Below are 20,726 nucleotides of genomic sequence, written 5' to 3' on the forward strand. Positions count from 1 at the left end.
GAATCTTCTTTTGTTGCATTGATGGTTATTGCAGATCAGTGCTTCCCTTGTGTATTTAATACTCCTTTTTTTTCTTATTACAGGGAGTCCAGTAATGGCACAATACTGTTGGCCTGAAAAGCCAAAAATTGGGAACTATAAGGCAAGGTGTTGGGGCTTTCTTTTTTCATCTCTGTTCAATTCACGCTCATCTTACTTTACAAGGAATCCTCCTGAAGCACCGTTTTCTTGGAGCTCCTTGGTATGGCCTGTACAGATGTCGGTACTGTGTTAACATTGTAATTTCATGATGCTGCCACCAGTCCTGAAAGGATGCCCCTTCACTATCAGAGGCCTTTGTAATAGCACACTTCCTGATGGCCATTAAGAGTACCTTGACACTATTTTTGTTAGTCACGCTGTTTAAAGCACTTGTAGTATGTATTCTGTGCTTACTGAAAGCTAGTCTCAGATTGAGGCTTGTACAAGGGCGAGTCATTGATGCGACAAAGTGTACACTTTGGTTTCTCTTGCTGCATTGGTATCGTGAATGGTAATGACGGAGCCCCTTTAGTGCTTTCAGTCTTGGTGGCATATTTAGTGATTGGCTGTGGGTTGACTTGGCTTTAACATTAAAGACTTATCACAGGACTACTGTTGTGGAGTCTTCATTACGGCCTTCCGGGAGGAGACCATTGCTTTGTGGGAGGCAGCGATGAAGTCAAACAGTTAATTGAAGACAAGGACTGAGCCACCGTCAGTGTGTGAAGGTCTGAAGCTACTTCATTTTTATGTGGACATGCTTGTGATAAGAAACTATGCTGGCTATAGAGTGCAATCAGCAGTGTGTGGGTGCAACAGTCAGAGGCTGGACCCTTGGGCTGCAACAGTTAGACATGATAAGAAGTTGGAAGTGTGGTTATTGCAAGAGTTATGTGTGGCACAGTAGTGTTCTTTGAGTGGTGTCCCTGCGTACCGCTCCAACTAGTGAAAAATTGGCCTATCGCATGCTTGCTTGCATAGCCTTAGAGGTTGGGATTGACAAAGTGATGTGCTCTACTGCAACTCAATTTTACCTCAAGATCAAACTTCTGATAAGGTGTGGATTTTGTTTGTGTAATATTCTGTGACACAGTCTATAAGAGCTCACAACATCTGTGGTGTAAGCATCTGCTCAGCACATTGGTTACTTTCTACAACGATGTTATTGACAGGGCATGAGAAGCTTCACTTCATTTCACTTGAATGGCATTGGGAATGTTCATGTTTTATCTTTAAGGTGGACACAAGTCCAAACATGTTTTTTTAAGCTCGCTTAGTTTCCATGTAGAGTTGGGAAGTGCTACATATGTTTATGTTCCATGGAAATATCCTGGCTCCTTTTAAAATTGATCCATGTGTTCAAGGCCAGCCTGCTTTTTGAGCAGTAAAAAAAGAAGGTTCAAGTTTCACATTGCTTTGTTTGCAAGAACAGCTTGTCATGTCATTTGCCACCAGCTTGGCTGTCATCTCATTGACCATCACAGTTAGCCAGTGCCTGTTCCTGCAGACGTTCTTGCATATGAACAGCTTTGTGAGTATTGACACTCTGGCCGATGTAATTTCAAGTGCACATCCACTTTTCTTCCAAGATATCTTTCTGTAGGTATGTTTTTTTTCTAATTTCTTAGTACCCCTGACATGTCAGTGAAGTTGTTTCTGACTCTTATATGCTCATTCAAGCCACACCTGCATAAATTTCCCAAAGTTGTGTTTAATTAATGAGAAACTACTCTGTATATGTGCGTGTGCGCCCACATTTTTGACTTACATGTGTTCAACACCTTTGGATTGCATTTTGCTTCCAAGTGCAGTTTTTTTTTCCTTTGCTTATGTTGGGATGTCCCATCTTGTTAATTTGTAGATAGAATGTTTTTTTTTGTTTTGTGTGCCTCTTTTGGGTGTATGTATGCGTATGCATGCACATAGTCAGAGAATATCTTCCTGTGTTCCTCAGACTGACTTGTTGCCACCGATCTCGTGCTCTTCAGTTTCCTGATGTTTGTTTCTTGATTCATTGATTAACATATGGTTTGTTGTTCTATTTGAGCTGGAATAATTCTTTGTTCAGAACTTACTTTTCTATGTGTGTGCTTTTTACCACTATACAGAGAACCCCATTATAGCAAATCAGTAGGGACTGGCCAAGATCTTTATTGTAGTGTGTGTTAGGCTTACCACTCAAGAACTTGGTATGCCCGACAAGGTGTTTATTAGCCTCTTGATTAATGGCACAGCAATCCCAGGTAGTAGCAAGAAATGGCAAGTCAAACCTTTTCAATTTTATATCCGCACCAGTGCTTCAGTTCATATTGCATCAGTGCAAACTGGAAACGATAGGCTGCAATGGATACAGCGGGAGTTGATGTGAATAATCATCAGAAAACTATTGCAAACTTAGCAGCATATTGCTGACTTACACATATACCTGAGATGTTAGACCAGCGATTGCTTTGAGAGGGCATGTTTGGTAGTGCTCATGTCCCCATTGTTTACCTCAACAGCAATCTTTTGTTCATGGCTGAGAAGTAGTGCAAATTACTGAAGAATATAAATAAAAAGGCATATGGTGAACTGAACAAATACAAAACACAAGTACTGTTTTTATTTGCAACACATCATGCTTGTCTTTCTAATTCTTTCATTTAACCTAATACCTCTTATTTTTATGGACACTCCTGCTGTACTCACACCATCATGTTCCGCACGCACGCACACACATGTGCACGCGCACACACAAACACACACACACAACACACACACACATATATGCTTTCCTGACTGGGCCAGCTTTCTGCAGCCCACTTTTGGAAACAAAATGAAAGACAAAAACAATAGTAATTGCACTGCAAAGTGAAATCTTCCACCTTTTATTTCTCCCATCCAAAGCCTGTCTTGGGTTTATGGCACCCTTGAGCATTGAGCTTAGCGCAATGTACTGGAGGGCAGTTGAAGGTATGGCACAGTGAAACGGTGACGTGAGCGACAGGACAGAATGTTCACTTCCGAAGGGCAGTTTCATGGCAGCTTGCTCCCTCCTAGTTTCTTTGACACCATCGATGTATAGTTTATAAGCAAATATTTACAGTTATTTATATTGCCCATAAAGCTTTGTGTAATATTCTAACATAACCTTGCTATTGCTGTCAATACTTTGTCCTCTGGGCAAAAGTTAGATTTTTTTGTTCCCGTTCTTCAGCTCTTTGTGCTGTTTTTCAGTCATGAACCTTGACCAACCTAATGTTATTATCCGAATTAAGATTTCATTGGTTTGCAGTTTACTATATGTGTAAGGTTATTTTACCACGTCAATTATGAGAATTCAATGGAGGCATCCACCATTGTTTTTTGTATTGAGAGGTTTACTGCATTTGGAGTTCCTATAATGAGGTTTCACTGTATGAAAATTCCCCATGCTCACACATGGTATGGCAAGTTTCTGTGTACTGCTAGAATGTGACTGCTATTTTGAACTGAGAAAAATGTTACTCTTTTATTTTTACTTGGAAGGAGCCACGTAAAACATCACCTTAGCTGAGTGACCACTTCTTAGACGTCAATACAGCAATCTTAAAATAGTTACAGCGCTCATGTATATACAAAACATTAAAGAAAACAGCTCTGTTGAAATTTTGCTTGAGCATCGCTCAATTGGAGTTGTGTTTAGCTAATGAGCTCTCAGCATTGGCAAATGCAGGGATTCACTGCAAGATTACGTTCAGGCATGCTTCATGCACTGTTTGTTCTTGCCTGCTACATCAGCATAGTAATTTCATATGTATGGTACCAGCAGATAGTTGCTGTTCAATTGTTCCACTGCGACGGGAAGGAAACAAAGCAAATCAATCTTAATTGACCAAGCTTTAAGTGCAATACTGCTTTCTGTCCACATCACCGCGCATTTTTGTGGCAATTACATGTCTAGCCTGCAAAATAAACCTCTATTACAAAATGTTTCCAGTGCACAAAATAAATTACTGTCCATGAATAAACATAAGCTACTAATTTGCAATATGCGTTGTATTATTGCCATGCAGCAAATTTATGAAGACTGGATTGAAAGAGGTTGATACTCGTATAAGGTACTATGAGGAAGCTTGAAGACAAGTGGTTGGCAAAGTTCCGCCAACGAATTTTGTGTGAACCTCTATGGCTAGAACAAAATGGCTGGCTACTCTGCCTCAATTGATCTCTTGACTGTCTCATTCTTGAGTAGTCTACCTACCCTTTAGCATTCTTGGTACATGTCATGTACTAGTCATGTACTATCAGCTACTAGTTGATGCACTGTGTGGCACTAGCCAATACAATCTCACAAAGCAGTATTTATTGTGTGAACTCAGTGCTGTTAAAATGATTCAGGGTGGGAAAATTGTGATTTACATCAGCCTTGGATAGACACTGCACATAGATGAGTGTCCACATTGTTTTAAATTAGTGCACTTCGTTTGCTGCTTACTGACTCATTGATGTTTCCTTCTTTCCCAGTGGCACATTCACTTAGATTATATTCCCATTGACTTAGTCACCCAATGTACATTATCTGTGCCATGTAAAAACATGATGCCATCACACCGCCCACTGCACTGAGATATTGTAGATGTCGAACTAGCTTATGTCGCCAATCCTTCGGCCTTAGGAGCCACATGATGGCCCATGCCACATCCAAAGAATGCATGATGGCCATTCATTTGTATATCTGAAACTGAAGTTCTCACTGTGGTTAAAATGTGAGTGTTAGGAAGAGCCTCTGCCAACAAAACATGCTGTACCTACCCTACATCCCTCCACACTACAATAAATAAAATGATTCTCTTTTGGATCATACCAGCACCATGATGAGGTACCCTAGTTTTGTTGGCTACAGTGAACATGCCATGAGAAAAATCTGCACACGTGGACAGTCAAGATAAGCATTTGTGTCAGCAAAGAGGATGGTGCGCAGAAAGAACACAGGTGCAGTAATATGTATGGGGACTTTAGAAAGATGTTAGTAGTTGGATCACACAAACGTCACTTGCATTTGGAGAACCTTGCCTTAAGCATTCCCGGAATGTGAAAAGCAAGGCGTTTAACCAATGACAAAAGGATGCAGCACTGGAGGCATTGTTTTAATTCCTCCTCAAACAGGAGTATTACTTGAACTTCATGAACACTCCTGTCTTCATCTCTAGGATCATAAGAGGTTCAATGCACATCTTAGCTAGTAACTGGCTACAGGTATGACAATAATAAAGAAATTGCTCTTGTCATCCAAACATTTTGTACAGTTTCATTGTACCTCACCTAAGAATGGCCTTGGCCAGCTATGTTAAAACAAATTGTAGGAGAAAGAAAAGACCACTATTGATGTTTGAAGTCATGTTGCATCTGTTCATTATTTGAACAGGGTTTGTTTCGCAGCGTAAAGGTTTTCAGTGAGACCTTTTAGTAATTTTATCCTTGCACCATTCATAGGCTACTCTCCATTGCACATTTAACACAACACATATGCTAGTTTTCACCACTGCTGTATATAGCTGTGCACAAGGCGAGAGTGAAAGGGAGAATCAAGGGATAAGAAAGCTTGGAGATGGCTTTGACATTGTGTTAAGAATGCATGTTTGTGATCGGCATATAAAACAAGCAATGGGAGTGCCGTAACACTTTACTGATGACTGGTGTTGGAACTCTCTGTAAGCAAGGAAAAAGAAATGTGTAGAATGTGTGCAGCAGCGATGGAAAAAAGTATTTTTATGCAGGAAAAAAAAAACATAGTTGTGGCTAGCTTTATAAAAGTGCATTTAGGCAGAATAGTAGCTGCTGGAAAGGTGCTGTAGCCATAGCAAAACACACTAGTATTTTATCTACAAGCAAATGAATATGACTATCCTGGAAATATTGTCTCCAATTCAGATTCACTTGACCACTGCTACAGGCTGGTGTCTGAAACATGCTGTTGTAGATTATAGCATTGTATATGCATAATATTTTGCAGCCTTTGAAGATTAGCTGCAATGCATTATGCCAAAACAGGTGACATTGCATGCACAGTTGTGCTGCTTCTGCATGAGCATAAAATTCCAACAATGGGGTAATGACTGCAGTTCACCTCCACTAATTCATCTGCCTTGCTGGCTCTATGCCATTGTACCACTGAGCACAAGGGTGCAGGTGTATTGGCTATGGTAGCTACACACTGATAACAGCAGAGTGCAAAGATGCTTGTGCACTTAGATTCAGGTGCTTGGTGAACAACCTAGGGTCAAAATTAATTCCAAGGTCCTGAACTATGGCATCTCTCATAGTCCACTATGCATGTAAGGATGCAAGACCTCGTCAATTGTAAAACTTTCGTTGATTCAACCCCAACAGCATGCAGAATTAGTTACTAGAGCATCAAGGCTGCCCTAGAAACTTATTTCAGTCTGCATTTTATTAATTCCAAATTAAGTTTGATATCAAAGACTGCACTTGCACTTGGAACTGGGGCTGTAGAATCAACTTTGCAGTGTTGAGATTCTCTTTCACGAAACACTTAGTAGATGGAGAACCACTGGGAGCCAATCTTTTATTTCAATTTTGCCCATGGCAGACAACTGATTGAGTGCTAGAGATGCAACAAAGTAGGCCTGTAGTTGGGTCTCTGACAGGTAGACAGGAGGAATGATAAAGAAGGCATGAAATCACTGTATGTACAACTTGCACTTTGTGCATGGCAAGTGCACTCTCTTCGTATATTGAAGAAGTAACTTGGGTACGGTTTGCCCATTTGGTGTGTTTGTACACATTGCTGATTCTCTGTTGCTTCAACCACCAATATTACCAACATTCTACATCTCAACTTCGTATTGCCTTCTTTCCTTTTTTAGAAAGGTATAGGCACCTGCGCTGGCCTTTCTAATTTATCAAATGAAGTCAGTAGTTAGATAGTCAGATTATTGGACGTATAACCGCACTGTTAATTGATGTTTTTTCTGCCTAGATACTTGCAATTGGGTTTATGTGGTATATACTTTCTGTACGATTACATGCATGGATGCAGCTGTCATAGTTTCAGCATGTGTTTCTGTATTTTATTGTCGCACACCGTATCCTGCACATTCAGCATCTGGACGGGCACTTTTGCAGGTAGTGAACTATCTGTCTGTAAGAATAGTCTTGTAAGATGGCTTGCCCAATTGTTGGTTATATTTGTAAACATTGTGCCAGCTTAACCTTTTTCCCTTCTCGGCAAGAAGCATGCGTGGAGTTGCCAAGCAGGCAAACAGCTGTTGACACAAATGCTAGGGTGCGGCATAATTGTATACTGCATCCTGACTCGTGGAGTAAGCTATGCAGAGGTAACAACCGGTTCCACCAATTGGCTGTTCCTGTGCAGTCCCTGTTATGCACAGCAGTTTTACATGAATGCCCTTAAAACTATGACACACATTTTTTAAGCTGGAACACATCTGCTGAACTAATGTCTGACAATTGCAGACCTTTGTAAGATAGTTTTTAGTATGTCCTAGGTGTAAGACAACTATTGATGGTCAATTTTACTCGTGTATAGTGCATTCCACTGATAAGCAGCACATGCATGTGTGTAGTTGGCACCTTTGTGATGGTGTAGCCGTAAGTGCTGGCAGAAGCTGTGTCAATTCATTGTGTAGGCATGCACAAAAGGAAACCAGCCACCACACATGCTGCATGTCACCTGCCACAGAGATAACCACTTCCAGACTTGCCATAGATTGATGGAAATGTTCTCATGCCGCGCACTCGTGTGTTATTAAGTGCTGTGCCGACTAACATACAGGTTTCTCTCTTTGTAATGCTTCATTGATGTGTACAAGGAAAGGTGGTTGCGAGGAAGTGGTGCGCCAAAATGTGAATAACTAGAGCGCAGTTGCGAGTTCATACCATCAGTGTAAATAGAAATGTGGACACGTCAAAGCATAGTATAATGTCTTCACAAGTTTCTACATTTGCCAGCGTTTGCTGTATCTCTGTTATTTATTTGCTGACATGTATCTTTGAGTTTGCAGTGTGCCTAGCAGATGGATACTTTGCGATACCAATACAGCACTTTATTTCAAAGTTCCCATGCATAATGCTTCTTTTTGTTTGTGTTTTCGATTGCATACCTGCAATACCTGCATGCTGACCGTGCATTCAGGTATCTTCATAGTTTGGCAGGAGTGGTAGTGAACTGTACGAGGCCCGGTGCGCAATGTATAAGTGCTCTCTGCTTTCTCAACACCCAAGAGTACTTCCAGAAATGTGAGGCATCTGAGCCGTCTTTGGCAAGCATTGGCCAAACATGGCTTGTGTTGTCAAAAACACAGGTGCCATGCAAAAGACAGTGACTGAATGCTTGAATGTTCCTGTAACTGATGCTAACATTTCTGGAAGTTTTCTTCTGCTTTTCTTTCACCAGACTGCAAAATAAGTGTTTCTCTGCAAACTCCTCTCGTGGTTCCGAATTTACAAAGTTGCGCCTATTCACACACCGGTCTTTACGTGTGGTACTTTTGTTAACCCAAACTTCTGCTATGTTGAGCGCATTCACACAAAGATCCCTTATGTTTTCCTTAAACGTAGTTGCTCTATTACTATATTCTCTAACAGCAAATGGAACATGCTTCCAGGATCAGTGTGTGTTGTGCAACCTTGCAAAATTTGTTGTGACATGCTTATGCATCACACCTGAGAATCCCCACTGTGTAGCAGCCCAATTCACTCAGTTTGCCAAATTATGCTCAATTTGCATTTGGCAGCATACAGTGCAGATGAGGGTTTAAAGCAGTGCACATTGTGCATTGCTCTGTGTGTTTTGTAACAGGCTGCAGCTGTTGTTTCGTGTCCTGACAAAGTCATGTGCTGAGGCATATGTCTCTAACTGCAACGTTATAACACTGAAAGCACTAACACTCTCTTTTATTTTTTCATTTTTTGATGGCTGTAGCGCATGCATTGTATTTTTTGTTACAAATTATTGGTGTAAAAGTCCCATTGATACTGCTTAAGCTCTTCAGCATTTGGAAAAACACGAGAAACTTTCAAGTTTAGACATGAAGGCACCTCCAGGGCACCATTGTGCTTGTACAATGGTGCGTCAGCAAAGTGTTGTGTCGTGCTTTTCAGTGATGATCCAAATATGCTATTCTGTTGAATAAGAAATTGTCGCACTGTCAGTTGAGACAAGGCTTCAGCTTGAGCACTTTGAAGCAGGACTAGGGATGTGCAATTGGTGGTGTGTTGGCTTAGATGGAAATGAACTACTTGCAAAAACCTGCACTGTTCATTGCTAGATATTGTGATTTGTAGCACTCTTAAGACTTTTGCTATTGCATAACTGCTTCTATTCAAGCAGTGTCTCTTGGAGCACAGCATTACTCCTTCTTTCTTTGTGCAATGAACATCAATATCTCTCCTGATTTTATATTAAGCTGCATGTATTCACTGGCTTTACAATTGGTGAAGTGCTGGATTCGACTGCTGGCAATTGTTTCACTTGGGCTATGTTGCGAGTGCATGAAGTGCATTTAGAGAGAGAGATTTGTGCTTGATTCTGCTGCTGTAGTTCAGGAAGCATGAGGAACATGTGTATCTTGGATCGATGCAGAAGTGGTGAATTTTATTCTTGAATTGGTTTAAATGACAGCTTGTGTTTAAATAGCACTATGAGGGAGCAGTGCCATTTCAGCAAGGCTTGAAAGTGAGATAGTAGACTTTTTCCACACAGAAGCATTGTTAATTATGCAAAACAAGCCTTTGTCATCCTTCTGTTAATAGCAAAACAAAACATGCACACGAATGCTAAGAAACGAGTCTGATAATTGACGGCGCAAACTAACAACCAGCGTTTGTAGAAAGAGGAAGGCACAAAGCAGGACTAGATCAGGGTGAGAGCAATTGTGAAGTCATAATCTTTATCCCACTGTCATTGGTAGCTGCAGAACAAGTGTTAGAAGGTCAACTGCCACTCAAAAAGTCCACCTTTTTGTTTATCAAGTTAATTCACCCTCCTTGTATGGTGCAAGTGATTTCAAAAATTAATTTGTTACACATTGAAAGACGGTTTCTTTCTCTCATTTTAAACACAAATGTGTTCTGTGTGCTCCTGCCTTATGCTCAGATGCTGTGCAGGACATTATGCAAGCACGTCTGAAGACTGCTTTTGGCTGTAATTACTTGTTTCATGCTGTTGTTACCGTTACACATATGCTTGAAGTGTTGCTTCTAGTTGCAGCTTCCCTACAGCTGCATGCAGAATCAAACACAAATTAGTAGGCTCCCTTTTAAAACGAACATGAAGAGACATTAAAATTTTTGTCAGAAGTTACTAACTCCATCAGAAAGTATGCAAGAGCGAGTAGACTGTTGAGCTTGTTAGAGCATCCTTGTTACCAATGTTTGTCGTAAAGGGAGCCTACTGTAATGGACGGCAAAGCAAGCTCAAGTGAGGACAGACTTGTATGATCGATGAGCAGTTTCCAGTGGCATTACTGTGTATTTTTTATCGTGGTCCGTTGTCCCAAGTCTGTTTTGTTACCATTCATTGTGGGACTTGCATTGCAGACACCTTGTGCAAATGTGTGATAGGCAGAAGGGAGATTAAAGGTTCTGTACTCATATTGATGCCAGTACAACATCTTTTGTTGCTGTTTATCAAAGAAAAAGTCTTTATTCAAGTACAAATCAAAGCTGGCTCTGTTTTCCTTCATTTTCCCGACATGACTACCACTCTCACCTTTTTCTTTTTTTCATATGTTTCACTTCACTGTGCATTGTCTTCCCTTGTAGATTAAACACTTGTTGATTGAAGCATCTGTCTCCTGTCTGATTGCAGCTGAAAATACACACAGAACACAAGCCAAAATAGACTAAGACAAAAGACAGCAGCACTGTCTCGTGTGCTGGATTTTTCAATGTTTGTTCATTTTCGTGCTCTTGCTAAGCTTGAACTTTGACAAGCTTGACCAGCTGTAACGCCTTGCAGCTCAAAGTCTTGCAGAAGGGAATTTTCATTTTCCTCTTTTTACTTTCCTTAAAGCTGCTCTGAAACAGGTTGTGTTGAAGCTGCAGTCTTTTATTTTTCAAGTTAGCCGTAGTAATTTACCTCTGCAGAGACTTAGATGGGATGTTGGTTTACAGTTCTGAGAGAAGGTTTTGCCTTTTTGAAGTTCTATTAGCTAAATTAGGCATGCCACGGTGCAAGAAATCAGGTAAGTTATCTGCCTACATTTCCATTGTGGGCACTGTCTCTTTAAGCATCAAATTCTTGTAGGTCAAATTGAAATGGTTTCGAGAGTTTTCAGAGAACCTTGGCTCACAATTATGCCAGCTGACTGCAAATATATGACGAAATTTGTAGCCTCCTTATTCAAGCACAGCGAGTTTCATTAAGCCTCTGTTGGGGCAAAGGCTGCTGGTAGCATATCTTCATATGGTATGAAAATATTGCTACAGACCTTGGGACAGCGAGCAACATATTACTACAGTTTGAAATGCCCAATTTTATTGTTGGGCATTTCTATTCTATAAGGAAGCATACCCTATGACTAAGAGATAGCGCAAGAAAGAGTAAGATTAGGAGAGCACAAATATTGTGCCAGAAGGCCAGACTGAAAAAATATCACAATCAGCCTATTTTATGTCCACTGCAGGATGAAGGCCTCTCCCTGCAATCTCCAGTTACCCCTGTCCTGCACCAACCAATTCCAGCTAGCGCCTGCGAATTTCTTAATTTCATCACGCCACCTAGTTTTCTGCCGTCCTCAACTACGCTTCCCTTCTCTTGGCATCCATTCTGAAACCCTAATGGTCCACCGGTTATCTTACCTATGCATTACATAACCTGCCCAGCTCCATTCTTTTCTCTTAATGTCAATTAGAATATCGGCTATCCCCATTTGCTCTCTGATCCACAACACTCTCTTCCTATCTCAACGTTATGCCTAACATTCTTTGTTCCATTGCTCTATGCACGGTCCTTGACTTGTTTTCGAGCTTTGTCAATCTCCAAGTTTCTGCCCCATATGTCGGCACTGGTAGAATGCATTGATTGTACACCTTCCTTTTTAATGATAGTGGCAAGCTTCCAGTCAGGATCTGACAATGTCTTCCAGATGCGATACAACCCATTTTTATTCTTCTATGAATTTCTTCATGATCAGGGTTCCCTGTGATTAATTGACCTAGGTAAATATACTCCTTCACATACTATAGAGGCTAACTGGCAATCCTGAACTCTTGTTCCCTCGCCCGGCTATTGATCATTATCTTTGTCTTCAGCATATTAATCTTCAACCCCGCTCTTATACTCTCTTAAGGGCCTCAATCATTTGTTGTAACTTGTCCCCAGTGTTGCTGAACAGGACAGTGTCATCTACAAATGGAAGGTTGCCGAGATATTTGCCGTTGATCCTTAGTCCTAAGCCTTCCTAGTTTCCAAGCACGTAGTGAATAGCATTGGAGAGATTGTCTTCTTGTCTGACCCCTTTATAGGTATCTTCCTACTTGTGGAAAAGTAAGGTAGCTGTGGAATCTCTGTAGATACTTTCCAAGATATTTATGCAAGTGTCCTGTAGTCCTTGATTACGTAATGCCTTTATGACTGCTGGTGTGTCTACTGGATCAAATGTCTTTTCGCAATCTATGAAAGCCATATAGAAAGGCTGATTGTACTCTTTGGATTTCTCAATTACTTGATTAATGACATGGATGTGATCCATTGTAGAGTATCCCTTCCTGAAGCCAGCCTGTTCCCTTAGTTGGCTAAAGTCGAGTGTTGCCTTTATTCTATTGGAAATTATCTTGGTGAATATTTTATATAATACTGGGAGAAAGCTAAGGGGCCTATAATTTTTCAATTCTTGAACATTTTGCTTTTTGTGGATTAGTATAGTGTTTGCATTCTTCCAGTTTTCTGGCACCTTTGAAGTCAACAGACACTTCGTATAAAGAGCCGCCAGTTTTTCAAGCATCATGTTTCCTCCATCTTTGATTAAATCGACTGGTAGTCCATCTTCTCCTGCCGCTTTTCCCTGTTTCATGTCTTGCAAGGCCCTTCTAACTTCATCGCTATTTATAGAAGGAGCCTCTGTAACCTGTTCATTACTACTTCGAATGAAGGTATCGTGGCTGCTTTGGGTGCTGAACAAGTCAGTATAGAATTCTTCCGCTGTTTTTACTAGATCTTCGAAATTGATGATGTTATTACCCTGTCTACCTTTCAGCGAATACATCTTGGGTTTGTCAGATGCCAAGTTTCCTTCTCAATGATTTCAGGCTGCGTCCATTTTTTACTGTTCCTCAGTCTTTCTCACATTATAATTTTGAATATCCCTTATTTTTTCCTTGTTGATTAGTTTTGACAGTTCCGTAAATTCTATCTGATCCTTTGAGTTGGACACTTTCATTCTTTGTCGTTTCTTTATTAGGTCCTTTGTTACTTGGGAGAGCTTACCTACTGGTTGCCTTGGTGCCTTACCTCCCATTTCAATTGCTGCTTCTGAAGCCAGCCTAGTTACGGTTTTATTCACTGCCTCTATGTCATCTTCATCTCTCTGTTCTAAGGCTTCATATTTGTTTGCAAGTGCCAACCTGAATACCTCCTGCGTGTTTACAGGAGGCATTCAGAGACCTGGATTGGAAAGAATTGGGGATAAGAGTTAATGGAGAATACTTTAGTAACTTGTGATTCGCTGATGATATTGCCTTGCTTAGTAACTCGGGGGACCAATTGCAATGCATGTGGCCACGGCGGCCGCATTTCGATGGGGGCGAAATGCGAAAACACCCGTGTACTTAGATTTAGGTGCACGTTAAAGAACCCCAGGTGGTCGAAATTTCTGGAGTCCTCCACTACGGCGTGCCTCATAATCAGAAAGTGGTTTTGGCACGTAAAACCCCATAATTTTTTTGCAATGCATGCCCACTGACCTGGACAGGCAAAGCAAAAGGGTGGGTCTAAAAATTAATCTGCAGAAAACTAAAGTAATGTTTAACAGTCTTGAAAGAGAACAGCAGTTTACGATAAGTAGCGAGGCACTGGAAGTGGTAAGGGAATACATCTACTTAGGGCAGGTAGTGACTGCGCATCCGGATCACGAGACTGAAATAATCGGAAGAATAAGAATGGGCTGATGTGCGTTTGGCAGGCATTCTCAGATCATGAACAGCAGGTTGCCATTATCCCTCACGAGAAGAGTGTACAGCAGCTGTTTCTTACCAGTACTTGCCTACGGGGCAGAAACCTGGAGGCTTACGAAAAGGGTTATACTTAAATTGAGGACGATGCAACGAGCTATGGAAAGAGGAATGATGGGTGTAATGTTAAGGGGATAAGAAGAGAGCAGATTGTGTGAGGGAACAAACGCTAGTTAATAACATCTTAGTTGAAATCGAGAAAGAGAAATGGGCAGGGCATGTAATGAGGAGGGAAGATAACTGATGGTCCTTAAGGGTTACGGACTGGATTCCAAGCGAAGGGAAGCGTAGCAGGGGTCGGCAGAAAGTTAGGTGGGCGGATGAGATTAAGGAGTTTGCAGGGACAACATGGCCACAATTAGCACATGACCGGGGTAGTTGGATAAGTATCGGAGGGGCCTTTACCCTGCCAATTGGCCCTGCAGTGGGCGTAGCCAGGCTGCCGCTGATGATGATGCCAACCTGAATTGGTCTGGTTTTACCCTTAGTGTGTCTAGGTTGGCCTGTTTCTTCTTGACCAATAGTACTCTTTCTCTCTTCAAATTGAGGTGAATCCTAGCCCTCGCTAACCTATGATCACTGCACTTTACCCTATCTAACACTTCTACACCCTGCACTACGCTGGAATCGGCAGAAAGTATGAAATCAATTTCATTACTTGTTTCAGCATTAAGGCTTTTCCAGGTCCACTTTTTGTTCAAACGCTTCCGGAAGAAGGTGTTCATTATTTGCAGCTTGTTTCTTTCCACGAATTCTAACCAACATCTCTCCTCGAGTGTTCCTAGAATCCGTGCCGTAGTTGCCGTTTGCTTGTTCACCAGCCTGCCTTGTCCCCACTTTTGCATTGAAGTATGACCACAGTATACAGAGTTTGCACTTTTCGCATCGCTAATTCAACATCTTCATAAAACTGTTCTATTTCTTCATCATCATGACTGGAGGTTGGAGTGTAGGTTTTTACTACCTTTATTCTGTACATTCTATTGAGCTTTACTACTACTGCCCTCTCAATAATGCTGTAGAATTCATCAGTTTCAGTTTATTTCTTTAATAAGTAGATATACATGCTTACACAAGTATACAGGAGGAGGCCCCAGAGCATGTGGCTGAAAGGGGACCTCCTGTTGGAAAATATGTACATTGGAGCAAACACACGCCATAAAACAACAATATAGTAGTCGCTAAGTGGAGATTATGCAAAGTAAATGTAGTACAAACTGCAAAATAATGTAAAGTCAATAACTAGCTGTAGAATTAAAACAGTAGTTTAAGGCATTCGCAACAGAACAAACACAAATATTTATAAAGGCTACAAATGAAAAAAAAAAATCGATGTCCTTCTGGATTAGGAATCCTACTCCGAACTGCTTCTTATCTGGTAGTCCTATATAGCAGAGGACGTGGCCATTTGTCAGCACTAAGCCTCTCCAGTTCTAACCTCGCTAGGCCAATGATATCCCAAACAATGCCCAATAGTTCCTCAAAGAGTCTTGCTACACTAGCTTCACTTGAGAGGATTTGGGTGTTAAACGTTGCAAGGGTCAGTTTCCACTGGTGGCCTGTCCGGGTCCAGAGTTTCTTAGCACCCTCTGCTGCGTTACAGGTCTGGCCACCACCTTGGTCAGGTGCTCCACAGCTGTTGGGGACTGAGGGCCATGGGTAATCGAATGAGTCATTTGGGAGGGAGTGGCCGAATACTGCACCAGGGAGGCCAATTCCTGTTCGGGTGAGAGAGTGTCTCGTTGACGCTTAGTGCATCTTCCTAATTTGGTTGTACCTGGATTAGTATAGCCCCACTTGCTCTCAGCGTTTCTGCCGGTGTTGGGCGCCACTCCAAGCCTGGAGATGTGGAAAAATGTGCCTGCACCAAAATTGCCACTAAGAAAAATATTCAGAGGCATAACATACATATCGTAGCAGGCAGTTGCCAGTATTGCTAAACTTCTTTTACCTTGTGGATGGCTTACAAGTGTCACACACTGAAGTGTGGTATGACAAGGCAAGGTCTGCATTGTGCTTCCATACCTTCAGTAAAAAAGGCAAAAGTTGCACCAGGTGAGTAAAGGGTTTTAATGCACTGAAAAAGTGAATACGGCCAGCACCCAGAGTTTCAAAGACGGTTATCTGCTATAAAAGTGAACTGGTAAAGCCAACAATGCAGCTGGCCTCTGCACTCCACTCAAATTAGCCTTGAACTGAGAAAAGGTAGCAATGATGATGATGTGTGGTGTTTTATGGTGCCAGACCAATGGTAATGAGATCAAAGTGAAGTGATAAATTGCGAGCAATGGGTGTGACAGGGCTGTAAAGGGGCCTAAAAGACTGTCACTGTAAAGTGTGCAAGAGCTACATGTATCAAACTATGACAATGACTATGAAACGTGCCAAGAATGCAAAAGATACACTGTGAAAGAATTGCATTGTGCTAAAATTGGTCAGAAAAGGTAGTAAGGACTGTCAGCGCAATGGCACCAGATGGACAGATGCCTTAAACGATTTGCTCTTAAGTGTCTATTTGCCTGAGTAACCTGCAAGCAGAGCACTTGTGCAATAAACAGCAACGGTGACGTCAGTGTCTGGTCATTGCCTCAAATCTACAAAGGCTAAGGGAATGGAGGAGAGAGAGAGAGAGAAAGACTGAAAGGAAAGGTAGGGCAGTGAGGTTAACAAGGTTGCACCTGGTTTTCATCCATATACTGGGGAGGGGAAAGGGCAGAAAAGAGAAAAAAGGGACAAAGAAAGTAAGAAGTGATATAGGGCCCGATAATGTAAAACTATTCCCATCTGTCTATTCCAATCTCCCTACGTCAAACTTGCGTAACCACCGACGCAAGCATCGGGTAGTAACCCACAGCATTGCTTGAAAAGCCCAATCAAATGAGGTCCTCGTTTACAGGAGGACACTTATTTTACTTTCAGAGCGAATAGCATTGTCTACATTGAGCAGTTTTTGTTATCTAATTGCTTGACACGACGCGAGGAGCACGCTCAAGTGGAGAGGGTTTCAATGGGGCTGAGCAGCACAGTGAAAGCAGATAACTGGATGAGAAGGGTGGTGCCAGCGTCCGCGATCGGTCCAACACCCTTTGCTTAGCTTGCGGTCGCTGATCAAAAATCCCGGTGGCGTGCAACAGAAGGTTAAGAACGCCGCTAAAACATACCCTCGGCAAAGAAGAGTTGGCAGAGTGATGTCATGTGCATGCTGAAATGGCTCGATAATGTTTTACTGCTACGCAAAAACGTTTATTATGCGCACATAAACAATTTTCACCTGCAGGTGTGAATAGCGAGTGCCTGAGCGATCGACGGGCAGCCATCTTCTATTCCTTTTGGAACAGGGCACTGCCCCGCTATTCAGAAAAAAATTCAGTTTTGTTCAGCATATTAATGCGAGTTTTCACGGTTTTATGACGTTGCATAACAGACAGGCGAAGTGAGCGCAGGCCAAAAACACTTGACCAATAGCAAAGGGCTAATGAGAAAAACATGCGTTGAATCAGTAATAATTGTTTCTTTCGTTTGGTATAATCATGCATAAGCAGTATGCACATACCATATCGAATGGGGCATTTTCGCCATTTTCGTGACGTCACGTGACAGACAGGCGAAGTGGGGGTGGTCCAAAAATTTTTTTACCAATCGTGGAGAGGCGATTGCAGAATTCGAATAGAAAAGTTTGGAATAGCTTTAAGTTATAGCACCCATAAATGCATACGCAGCAGCATTCACCGTAAAGTCGCATGTGGTTACAAGAGTTCAGTAGTCTTCAAAAAGTGCAGCAGCGCCCTTATAGCCCACAGTGTGGATGACTGTTGAGGCCATGGTCCAAGTACTTCAAAGTGAAGCTTTCTTTGCGAACCCTGCCAGACTTCGCTGACTGGTACTGCTGTTGCCTTGTTAAATAGCTTATATACATATATATAAAAAAACCTACATTATGTGCATGGCGGTGGGATCGGACCTCAGTATCCCAGCCCGGCAGCTCTATGGTCTGACCAAGAGGCCACAATCACGCACATACTTCTATTGTGCAAACACCAACTACCTTTTTGAGATAATCTCCGTGTGTGTGTGTCACGCTGCATAGCACAGGTGTGCAAGTGTACATGCCCCAGTTTGCTTTATGCCAAAGACGCAGTAATGAAATGGGCAAATAGCATTTGATAAATTCTAAGATGCGTGTTGGATCTTCATAACCTTTTTTTTTTTTCTGTGAGCACTTTGTTGTCCACTCGGCTTGCATAGACACAATTTATTTCGTTATGAAAATAAAGGCGGTAGATCTGGATATGCTCTGTGGTCTCGTCGCAATCGTAAACACTGCATGAGGCTAAGTTCTAGGATATGTAGAATGGCCAGTGCATGCAGACAGATGCTTTAGAGAATGTGGTCATTGGCATGATGCTGTAGCATATTGAAGATTGAGATCAATGACATGAAGAAAAATTGAGGTGCATGGTGTAGAGTGTGCTCAAAGAAACTATTTTTTTTTGTGTGTGTGTGAGTGCGAGAAAAAAAAGTGTTAGGTGATACACTAAACCGTTGTTATAAAGAAGTGATTAGGACAGCAAATAGAATTTGTTATAAGTGGTGTTTTGTAATAAGTGGGAGGCCCTAAAAGAGCAGCCGTAACATAAATTGAGACTGCTGCTTACAGCGAAATCTCGAATGCCGATAGGATCAGGGTTGCTGAAAGTATCGCTAAGTTTGTGCTTCTGGCATGGTTGTGCCTGAGAAAGTGAAATTGGCGCCTACTGATGGGAAACCCTCTGGATCACTGATGAGTGAAGTGCCCTTGAACGGAAAGCAGTTAGCTTGTGAGAATGTCCAAGGAAGGAGAACAGCGGGCCCTAGAGTAGCTGAAAGCGTTTGCATTCGGCAGAGTGAATTCCTTGGAAAAAGTTGTCATGCAGCTGCCTTTGAGATGGGGAGGGGGCTCACGGACCAAGTAAAGATTTGATGCTGGGGCCAGTGCGTGCTGATGATAGACACGGCTGGACACTGGCGATGTGGCACGACAAGGCGCGGAATGACGTGATGGTTCAAATGGTGAGAGCTGTTGTGACTGAGCGCTCGAGGTGGCCTCATGGTGGTGTAGTGAGCAAGGATGGTTGCCCGCAAGTCCTCGTAGAAGTCTGGGCCGTGCGGTGGCAGCCGGAGCCTGGAACCTTGTTGATACATCAGAAGTGGCGCTGCCCAGATGTATGAACCAGATGTCCGGCATGTTGGTGTAGAATCGCCTGGACACCCTACAACCACTGGATCTCTGCTGGACTGCATAAGTGGTGTTTCGTAATAAGTGGGAGGCCCTAAAAGAGCAGCAGTAACATAAATTGAGGCTGCTGCTTACAGTAAAATCTCGAATGCCGATAATGTCAGGGTTGCTGAAAGTATCGCTAAGTTTGTGCTTCTGACATGGTTGTGCCACATAATCTTTGAATAAATCTACATTTCAAATAAAATGATTAGATTACTGTATCTCAATATTCAAATGCCATTATCAACACATTTTCAGTTCAAGTTCAATCATTATTCGTGTGACGAAGAGACTTCCTAACAAAGATGAACTAAAGGAGAAAATTGCGAAGGACCTTTCATTGTTAAATGCAAAAACTCGGTCCTACCTATTTGTATTCCTAACACCTCTGATTGTTTAGTTGCTCCTTTATAACGTTTTATTTTATTATTCTCGGCAAGTCGACCATGAACTACACAGCTTGCAGTGGCATAGCCGGGGGGTGGGGGGTTTACCGGGCTTCAGCCTCCACCCCGAAAATTTTCTGGTCGGTGCTCTGCTCCCTTTTATGCCTGGCACGTCGCCTATGAATAAAGGCTCATATCCTTTGAATGCCCGTCCCAGACAAGTGCAGGGTGGTACACGCCTTCAGGTAGACCAAGCGCCTGCTCAAGGTAATAGTTGTATTATTATGCACCAAGCATGGGAAACCTTTAACAGAGAATAATGGAGCAGTAGCACCCCCAAGCGCATGGTGAAATGATGCATTTAAATCCCTGCACCAGTTCTCCAGGACATCATGGATTTACACGGCAGCCGTTTCCCATTAATGATGGACTGTATTATAGTATTCTAAAGGAGCCAAAGACTGAAGCAAGCATATTTACTACACTGCAACAACCAAAATATGAGAAAACATGATAAAAGGAGAAATTGTCATCCACCTGACTCTAGTACGAGGCTACAAAGAAAACCCATTTGGGTTAATCAGAAAGGCAGCTTCGGCATCAAAGGAGAATTTGCCCTGGTTCGACATTTTTTTTTCAACTGCAAAGCTTTCTTTCTGCATTCACCATATGGGTTTCCCTTGTAGCTTCGTGCTACAGCCGGGCAAGTGACAATATTTCCCTTTCATGAACCCTCCTTCACCTTGCGGGCTTCCATACAAATGATTTTCCACATGCAGAAATACTTTCAAATCCATGATGTTGCACTGATGTACCGGCACAAGGATCTCCATGCGAAATTCACCCTTCATTTTGATGTGAAAGCGTCAAACGGCCCATTGAGCAAA

General features: G+C 42.1%; 1 protein-coding gene and 1 long non-coding RNA gene across 2 annotated transcripts in view; one reads left to right on the plus strand and one right to left on the minus strand.

Annotated features, from left to right (window-relative positions):
* Stat92E (Signal transducer and transcription activator Stat92E) overlaps nucleotides 1-10,809 on the plus strand; it is a 160,495-nt gene extending 149,686 nt beyond the window's left edge. The window contains exon 20 of the mRNA XM_050178926.3: nucleotides 84-10,809. The gene's annotated coding sequence lies outside the window, so the exon portion shown is untranslated. The remainder of the gene's footprint in view (nucleotides 1-83) is intronic.
* On the minus strand, nucleotides 9,678-16,434 carry LOC140218612 (uncharacterized). The gene is made up of 2 exons (XR_011894817.1): nucleotides 16,148-16,434; nucleotides 9,678-16,057 (listed from the first exon to the last, which is right to left on the minus strand). It is a non-coding gene; the product is annotated as an uncharacterized lncRNA (long non-coding RNA).
* Between the last annotated feature and the right edge of the window lie 4,292 nt (nucleotides 16,435-20,726).

This window comes from Dermacentor andersoni, chromosome 5 (genome assembly GCF_023375885.2).
Source record: "Dermacentor andersoni chromosome 5, qqDerAnde1_hic_scaffold, whole genome shotgun sequence".
Classification (NCBI taxonomy): Eukaryota; Metazoa; Arthropoda; class Arachnida; order Ixodida; family Ixodidae; genus Dermacentor; species Dermacentor andersoni.